The following is a 9818-nucleotide window of genomic DNA, read 5'->3' as shown; positions in this document are numbered from 1 at the left end:
AAACTCGCCAAGCAGTCCGGAAAGTAAGCTTTTCTCATCCTCTTGCTCACTTGGATCCAACATTTATTTTGAAGACTCAACAGCATGAAGCTCGCCGGACAACCCGGCACAGTGGCCAACAGGTCACTTCAGCCGGTTTACCTGATACTCCGGTTCGGAAGCGCCGGTCTGAGGTCTCTCCTACTTCTGACCATTCTTACCCCAAGGCAGGTTATTTTAGACAGCCTCTTAATCCGTCCAATTCAAATTATCAGGTGACACCTCCTTCATCTTCTAGTGAATCGACATCAACTCAACTCCCCCCTTTGAAAACTGTGGTCGGGTGAGTTGTAAAAACCTTTCCTTTCAATGCGCCATAAATCCTTTGAATAGGATGTTAATCCTCTTTTATTCTGTTTGCAGGGCCAAAGCCAGACCCAGCAAGAAAGCTCGGGTCACCAATCTGCCAGAAGACCCTATCACCGAAGAAGAAGAACCAAGAGGTGAACCGGAACAGACTGGTGAACCGGAAGGCCCTCATCCTGAAGCTACTTTTAATGATCCACCCCTTGAAGGCCAACATACCGATGAACCAACAGATGCTGAGCCTGCCGCACCCGATATTGAACCGTCAGAACCAAACCGAGCTAGTCTGGTGAAAGACACTGAAATTCCAGTATCATCAACCAAAAACCCTAAAGGCCAAGGTGATGATGTTATTATTACTGGAATGGGCCACAGCTCCCCTGGCCATCCCGTCATTTTGGCTCAGCAGAGTGCCAAAGAAGAGCAAGCTGCCCGGGATAAAGATAAATGGAGCAGTGACTTATCAAGCTATGCTCATCTTAACGCTGATGAGCTTCATTCTGGCTTCTTGAACCGTCTGCACTCAAACCGGGATTATGAAGCCGGTTTGGTGAACTTGATGAAAGAGCGATATGAGGTAAATTCCTCTCCTTTTGTTGATTGATTTACAACTGAATTACTATCCCAAGTAGCCCCCAAGGGTCGTTTATATGATTATTAATCATAAACCGGGTCTTTGTGACACTTTACACTTCTCATCATTGATCCTTGCAATGGCAAGTCTCTACTAAGAGGTAAAACTCATCTTGAAATAATTAGATAACGTTCTGCAGCATAGCCCCCAAAGGCCGGTTTAACTTAGAAGGTTAATCCGGGTTTTAATCTGCACCTCCACTTTAGAATCGACGCACATTAGCCCCCAAGTGTCAAGGATAATGTTTGCATTCTTCTCGAGACTTGTGTAAATTGTAGCACTTTTTAGAGCAAATAGGCATTAGCCCCCAAGTATGAAGTGTATAACTTGTTATATGCTTTATACTTAGCACATATATATGTTGTTTGTTGAATACACCTTCAATGTTGCAGGCTGAACTGAGAAACAAAGATGCCTGAAATTCTGACTTGCAAGAAAATGTGAAGTCACAACAAGCCGAGGCTGCAAAAGCCAACGAGGAGCTGACCCAGGCCCTGGCCGTAATGGAAAAGCTGAAAGAATCCTTCAACCAAGAACGCGCTGAATGGGAAACCGAGAAATCCAGTTTAACCAAAAGAGTTGTAGACGCCGAGGCAGCCCTGAAGCCAGTGGTTGAAGAACTAGCCGGTTTGAAACGCCAAATCAATGCTATGACCTCTGCTATCTTTGGTAAGTGTCTGCTTATGTGTGTTGCGCCAGTCGATGAATCTTATAGCTGACCAAAATGTTCATAAAATCTTTGGCAGGCACTCGGATCGCTCAGCTTGGTACAGATATGCGGATGAAGCTCAAAGCGGCATATACATTGGTTCAACAGCTATACTCTGGGTCTCAGCGGGTTATTAGCATGGCAGCTTATAACAAACTGGCTCCAACTTTGATTAAGGAGACCCTTGAGAAGCTGGGCATGTTACCAGCCCGTATTGCCGAGTTGAAGAGAGCAGCTGCCAGAGTAGGAGCTTTAACTGCCCTTATTCGAGCCAAAGCCTAGATTCTAGACCTTGAAGTGGAGGATATCATTAAAGGATACCTAGGCGTTAAAGAAGACGGTTCAAACTTCAACAATGATGATCTTTGGTGGCTGACCAAACAGATGCGGCCAGCAGCCAACAAGTTGGCTCATGATACCTATTTGTCCCATTTTCAACTGTTTTATGATGCAGAAGGGAAAAGACAGCCGGCCGACATCCGTGAAGTCGAAGAACATGTGCCTCCGATTCGTAAGCACACTTACGCCCCTGATATTAACCCTTCCAAGCGTTAACTGGAATCGACTGGTCAACGGCTGATTTCCAGCGTCTGGGGAGGGATGAAGAAGTGCCTACACCAACTGACCCTCAACCGTCAAACCGTCGCGATGAAGAGTCCTGATCTGGTCGCCGGTTTATATGGCTACTGTGAAAAACAATGATACTGTTTGAGCCGCTTTGAAGCTTCATGTAATAGGATAGCTGAAACTCCGTTATCTGCCATGCCATCGAGCATGTTTCGTAATACTTCGTGACAATCTGTGCCACCCTTTGGGATATATTTATGCATAACCCATGATGAATTGCGTTCCTGGGTACAACAATTTATAAGTATCTAGCGGTTTACCGCTAGACGTGTCATGATGTCCAAGAAGTATATAGTACCTAGATGAATAATCAAGTGTTTGTACAAAAAGTAATGTACAGAACATACCTCATTGGTTGACCAAACATGTATACGGCAAAGGTGTTAATACCAATCTGGAATGTTGATAACTCCATCTTCATAATGTCAGTCTATATATTAAACCGGACCGGGATAACCACCGGATTATCTGTATAACACTGGCGATTTTGTCAAACCAGACCGGGTCAATGAACACCGGTTTATAATTGATCATGTGCCCACAACTTGTAGGTGAGAAGCAAGTCGGGTCAAGGACACCGGTTTATCAAAAAATACTTCTGATTTTCAACAAACAAAATTCAAACAGGAAAATATGCAAGGCTTTTTACGAGCTGCCAGGCTCCCAATCGAGGCTTTTCATGGGCTGACAGGCCTCTGAGTTAAACCATTTAACAAAGACTTTTAAGATGGGCCTCCAATTAACCAATCATTGTTTTAACTGTGACAAGTTCAGGGTCTGTAAAAGATTGACTTGTCAAACATTCGATGGGTCATACCAGGATTACCTGGACAGGGGTGGCTTACTTGATGAAGGCAGGTTAACCCGGGTTTTTAGGTGAATACACCAGGCTTCCAAGTCGTGGCTTGATAGCCAATTACGAGGGTCCTTTCAAACTCTTTGTTGCTTTGCAAAAAGAGCCCCCAAGTAACTTTGTGAGTGATGCTCAATGTGTGCCCATGTTTGAGTCTGTACTGTGTACAACACTCTCTTTGGCTTCACAATTTTTTCCCTTGTGGCTTAAATGCCTATCAAGAGGTGTAGCTATGGTGTGAGGACAACCAAGCCCCCTAGTGATATCCCTTCGTGGTTTAAAAACTGATCAAGAGGTGTAGCTGTAGTTCAAATATGACCAAGCCCCCTAGTGATTTTCCTGATATCTATGCAGCTGCTAAAGCCGGATTAACAAAAACTCCGCTTTGTCAGTTAACTTGTAAAAGCACACACAGAATATAAAAAGAACAGATACCCCGCTTATAATGGAGGCTCCGATTTATTATATGATATATACACTGTCATAAATATGTACAGATGAAGAGCCTATGGCTTCAAGTATAGTAAAGCCGAAGGAGAGCTATGTTCCATGGCCGCTTGGTCTCCTCCTCCGATTGACGTGAGTCTTCATGCTCTCGAACATCAATGAGGTAGTAAGATCCGTTGTGCAGATTTTTGCTGACCACAAAGGGTCCTTCCCAAGGTGGGGATAATTTTTGCATATCAGTCTGATCCTGGATGAGCCGGAGCACCAAATCACCTTCTTGAAAGGTTCTAGTTTTAACCCGGCGGCTGTGATAACATCGGAGATCTTGTTGATAAATCGCCGATCGTGCTGCTGCAAGATCACACTCTTCATCCAACAGGTCCAGTGAATCCTGACGTGCCTTCTCATTATCAGCTTCAACATAAGCTGCCACACGGGGCGAATCGTGACGGATGTCACTAGGAAAAACCGCCTCCGCTCCATAGACCATGAAGAAAGGTGTGTAACCCATAGACCTATTGGGTGTGGTGTTGATGCTCCATAATACAGAAGGTAGCTCCTCAACCCAATAACCCGGCGTCCGCTTTAAGGGAACCATAAGCCTTGGTTTGATACCCCGAAGAATTTCTTGGTTTGCCCTTTCTGCTTGACCATAAGATTGGGGGTGAGCCACCGACGCTAGATCAAGCCAGATGTGCTCACGTTGATAGAATTCTTCCATCTCCCCTTTTGACGGATTAGTACCATTATTTGTTATAATGTTGTGTGAAAAACCAAACCGAAATATCACCTTCTTGATGAATTGAACCGTCGTGGCTACATCACACTTGCTGACTGGCTCTGCCTCCACCCATTTAGTGAATTTATCAACTGCTACTAACAGGTGGGTCTTTTTGTCCTTAGAACACTTGAAGGGTCCAACCATATCAAGCCCCCAAGTTGCAAACGGCCATGTAATTGGAATCATCCGCAACTCTTGAGCCGGAACGTGCGCACGGCAGGCAAATTTTTACATCCATCACATCTCTTGACTAAATCCTCCGCATCAGCATGCGCCGTCAACCAGTAAAAACCGTGGCGAAAAGCTTTGGCAACCAACGGCTTTGAACCGGCGTGGTGACTGCAATCCCCTTCATGGATTTCTCGCAAAATCTCACAACCTTCTTGAGGAGAAACACAGCGCTGAATTGCTCCTGAAACACTGTAACGATGTAACTCCCCGTTGAGTATGGTCATGGACTTGGAACACCGGATTATCTGTCGAGCCAACGTTTCATCGTCTGGTAACTCGCGCCGGATCATGTAAGCCAGATATGGGATCGTCCAATCCGGTATGGCATGCAAAGCTGCCACCAACTAAGCCTCCGGATCAGGAACAGCCAAATCTTCTTCGGTTGGCACTTTGACTGACGGATTATGCAACACATCAAGAAAAACATTAGGCGGGACCGGTTTACGCTGAGAACCAAGACAACTTAAAGCGTCCGCCGCTTCATTCTTCCGCTGGTCTATATGGTCCACCTGATAACCTTTAAAGTGACCAGCCACTGGGTCCTTAGAATCCCAAGTGCCAAACACATGCTGAGACACTAAATCTGAATCGCCGAAGCACTTAACCTGGCTCAAATTCATCTCCTTAGCCATCCGAAGACCGTGGAGCAAAGCCTCATATTCAGCTGCATTGTTAGTACAAGGGAACATTAAACGGAGGACATAACAAAACTTGTCACCTCATGGGGAAGTTAGTATGACTCCAGCCCCCGAGCCCTCCAACTGTCTGGATCCATCAAAATGAATAGTCCAATATGTATTATTTGGTTTCTCTTCAGGTGCCTGTAACTCCGTCCAATCATTGATGAAATCCACGAGTGCCTGGGATTTGATCGCTGTGCGGGGTATATATTTGAGTCCATGAGGTCCAAGCTCAATAGCCCACTTGGCAATCCGGCCAGTTGCTTCTCTGTTTTGAATGATGTCGTCCAGAGGAGCTGAACTGACCACTGTGATAGGATGGCCCTGAAAATAATGTTTAAGCTTCCGGCTTGCCATAAATACCCCATACATCAGCTTCTGCCAATGCGGATACCTCTGCTTTGACTCAATGAGCACCTCGCTGATATAATAAACCGGCCGTTGAACCGGATATTCCTTGCCAAGCTCCTTGCGCTCTACCACAATGGCTACACTAACAGCCCGAGCATTAGCAGCCACATATAATAATAATGGCTCTTTATCGATCGACGCTGCAAGCACGGGCGGTTCAGCTAGCTGGCTCTTCAGATCCTCGAACGCTTTATCAGCTGTCTCGCTCCAGACAAAGTTATCTGTTTTCTTGAGCATCTGATATAAAGGGATGGCCTTCTCTCCAAGGCGACTGATAAACTGGCTCAAGGCTGTAATCCGGCCGGCCAAATGTTGAACATCGTTAATACACACCGGTTTAGCCAAGGATGTAATTGCTGCAATCTTTTCCGGATTAGCCTCAATGCCTCTGTTTGATACCAGAAAGCCTAAGAGCTTGCCTGCCGGGACACCGAATACACACTTCTCCGGATTGAGCATCATCTTGTAAACCCGGAGATTGTCAAAGGTTTCTCGTACATCATCTATCAATGTCTCCTCCTTTCTGGACTTGACTACAATATCATCCACATATGCATGAACATTGCGCCCAATGTGTTTATGAAGGCAATTCTGAACACATCGTTGGTAAGTTGCCTGGGCACTCTTGAGTCCAAAAGGCATGGAAACATAGCAGAAGGCTCCAAAGGGAGTTAAGAAAGTTGTTTTCTCCTGGTCCTTAACCGCCATTTTGATCTGATGATAACCAGAGTAAGCATCCAGAAAACACAAACGGTCACAACTCGCCGTAGCATCAATTCTCTGATCAATGCGAGGGAGAGCAAAGGGGTCTACAGAGCAAGCCTTGTTTAAATCTGTGTAATCCACACACATGCACCAAGTGCCGTTTTTCTAAGAACCAGCACCGGATTAGCTAACCACTCTGGATGAAAAACTTCGACAATAAACCCTGCGGCCAAGAGACGGGCTACCTCTTCAACTATAGCCTTACGTCTCTCTTCATTGAAACGGCGGAGGAACTGCTGGAACGGTTTAAACTTAGGATCAATGTTGAGTGTGTGCTCAGCGAGTTCCCTCGGTACACCTGGCATGTCAGAAGGTTTCCATGCAAAGATGTCCCGATTCTCACGGATGAACTCATCGAGCGCGCTTTCCTATTTGGGATCCAGGTTAGCGCTGATGCTGAACTGTTTGGATGAATCGCCAGGAACAAAGTCAACCATCTTAGTGTCTATAGACGATTTGAACTTCAACGCTGGATCATGTTCTGTAGTTGGCTTTTTCAAAGAGGTCATGTCTGCCGGATCAACTTGCTCCTTATAGAATTTCAACTCCTCCGTGGCACAAACCGACTCAGCATAAGCCGCATCACCTTCTTCACACTCCAAAGCAATCTTTCTACTTCCATGTACTGTGATAGTCCCTTTATGACCTGGCATTTTAAGCTGTAGATAAACATAACATGGCCTTGCCATAAACTTAGCATAAGCCGGCTGCCCAAACAAGGCGTGGTATGGACTTTTGATCTTTACCACCTCAAATGTCAATGTTTCTGACCTTGAATCATAGTCATCTCCAAAAGCTACCTCCAAAGCTATCTTGCCAACAGGATATGCAGACTTACCAGGCACCACACCATGAAAGACTATATTTGACGGTTTAAGATCCTTATCTGTCAACCCCATACGGCGGAATGTATCATAATACAAAATATCGATACTACTTCCCCCATCCATGAGTACTTTGGTAAACTTGTATCCCCCAACTTGAGGGGCCACCACCAGGGCCAAGTGACCTAGATTATCAACCCGGGGTGGGTGATCATCTCTACTCCACAAAATAGGTTGCTCAGACCAGCGTAAATATTGAGGTACTGCCAGCTCAACAGAGTTTACTGCCCTTTTGTGAAGCTTCTGATCACGTTTGCACAAACTAGTAGTGAAGACATGATATTACCCGTTGTTCAGCTGTTTGGGATTGCTCTGATAACCCGACTGTTGCTGCTGCTAATTCCCCTGATGGTTGTAACCTTCCTGGTTGCCTTGGTGCCCTTGATTGACGTGTCCGGTTTGGTTGCCTTGAAACCCTAAACCGGAACCACCACCTCCGTAACCCGGCCCGTGGAAACCTCCTCCTGAACCGCCGGGCGGGCCGTTGTCATATTGGAACATATTGAAATTCTTGAAATCCCGCATGATATAGCAGTCCTTCCAAAGATGTGATGCCGGTTTCTCCTTCGATCCATGCTTTGGACAGGGCTGATTTAACAAGCGCTCCAAATTGGGGCCTGAACCTCCACCCCTCTGGGGCAGCTTGCCCTTACGGCGCTGGCCATTCTCCTGCGCGCTGGTATTTGCAACAAAGTCCAAGCTACTGTCGGCCTTGCGCTTACCATCGTTTCCATGGCCTGCCGGATTATGCTGTTGACCCTTGGCATTGCCATTCTTCTTACCTTTCTCCGGTATGTCCTCCTCTGAATCTGGATCCTTGGTATTATCTGAATCGGCGTATTTAACCAAATCGGCCATGAGTGTTGACATATCATTGCAGTGACATTTGAGCCTTCCCAATTTCTGTTTTAGCGGTTTGAAATGACAATTGCCCTCTAATGTTAACACTACAGTGTCTGCATTGATACGATCTGATGAATGTAAAATTGTTGAGACCCGTTTGACCCAATGGGTCATGGACTCCTCTTCCTCTTGGACACAAGCGGCCAGATCCACGATTGACATCGGCTGCTTACACGTATCCTTGAAGTTCTGGATAAACCGGTGCTTCAATTCAGCCCATGATCCAACAGAGTTGGCCGGCAAGCTCTTCAACCAAGTGTGAGTTGTTCCTTCCAACATCATGGTGAAATATTTAGCACAAACTGCCTCATCCACATCTAACATCTCCATTGCCATCTCATAGCTCTCCACCCATGCCTCTGGTTGCAAATCGGCGGTGTAATTTGGTACCTTACGAGGTCCCTTGAAATCCTTGGGCAGTCTCACATTACGCAAAGCGGGGGTTAGACACGGCACCCCTAAGGAACTGAACATCACTCTTGGCTCCACGGAGGCCGTGGGGTGAACCGGAGTATGCTGTCGCGCTCCGTGTCGAGCCGCCAACTCGGCCTCCCGACGTGCGCGGCCATCGTCCACAACATCTTGCGCATTAGCGCCTCCCCCGGCCGGGTTGTTCCCTCGTGGTGAATTTCGGCGACGTGCACTACTGGACACGGTCGGTTCGTCCTCCACATGTCTGCTATAGCTCCGTCTTGGACGGGGAGTAGAATGAATCCTCTCACGACTGTGTGAATACGCCTGCTGTTGATTTAGTGTTGTTTGAAGGAGATCCCTGGCCCGACGTGCTTCCACTGCAACTGGTGACTCGCCATCGGTTGGGAGGGCCGCCAGGCGTGAAGCGGCGGCCACAATGTTGTCCAACAGGTTGGAATAATGCCCGGGCGGTGTTGGTACATACTGTGGCACAATGTTGTTCTGGCGAGGCGGGTCCGTCGTGCGCGGTTGAACCGGCGCTCCTTTTCTCGGCGCCCCCGCCCGATTTAGTGTGGGTTGGCTACCCGCTCCTTCTCCTGGTGTGTTGAAGAGATTCTGTGGCTCATAAACCAACGGGAGACGTGATCGATACCTTCTTCTCATGACTTCCTCTGAAGCATTCTGATCCAGTCTAATCCGGTAGGCCTGTGCTTCCAATTCAGCCCGCTCTGTAGCCATCCTAGTATTCTCTGTTGCCAGGTCCGCTTTAGCCTGGGCTATCTGATCTTTTACCTTTGCAATCTCCGCATTGTGTTGATCCCTGGCTGCTGCTTCCACCTCCACGGCCATCAACGTTGCCAAAGCGTCGAACAAATCAGACAGGACTTGGGCTGGAGGTGGCGCCGAGCTTCCTGCCCCTGCTGGTGTGGCTGTTGTTGAACCGGGGAGCATTGCTGCGGCGGTAGATGAATGAGGTGCCGATTGTGTGCCGGCCATGAAGATGGCGGCCCGGTTTGGTAGATCGGGGGAATCTGGAATACTGTTGCCCTCGGATCCTCCATCAATCCTGCCGTCCTGCAACTGGTAAAGTGATTCGGTCTCTCCAGAAGACTCGTCATCAGAACAGACCATGGT

This window comes from Triticum urartu, chromosome 2A, assembly GCF_056163025.1.
Source record: "Triticum urartu cultivar PI428250 chromosome 2A, HENAU_Tu73, whole genome shotgun sequence".
In the NCBI taxonomy this organism is placed as follows: domain Eukaryota; kingdom Viridiplantae; phylum Streptophyta; class Magnoliopsida; order Poales; family Poaceae; genus Triticum; species Triticum urartu.
The sequence above is the reverse complement of the archived record's forward strand: the minus strand, read 5'-3'. Positions refer to the sequence as shown.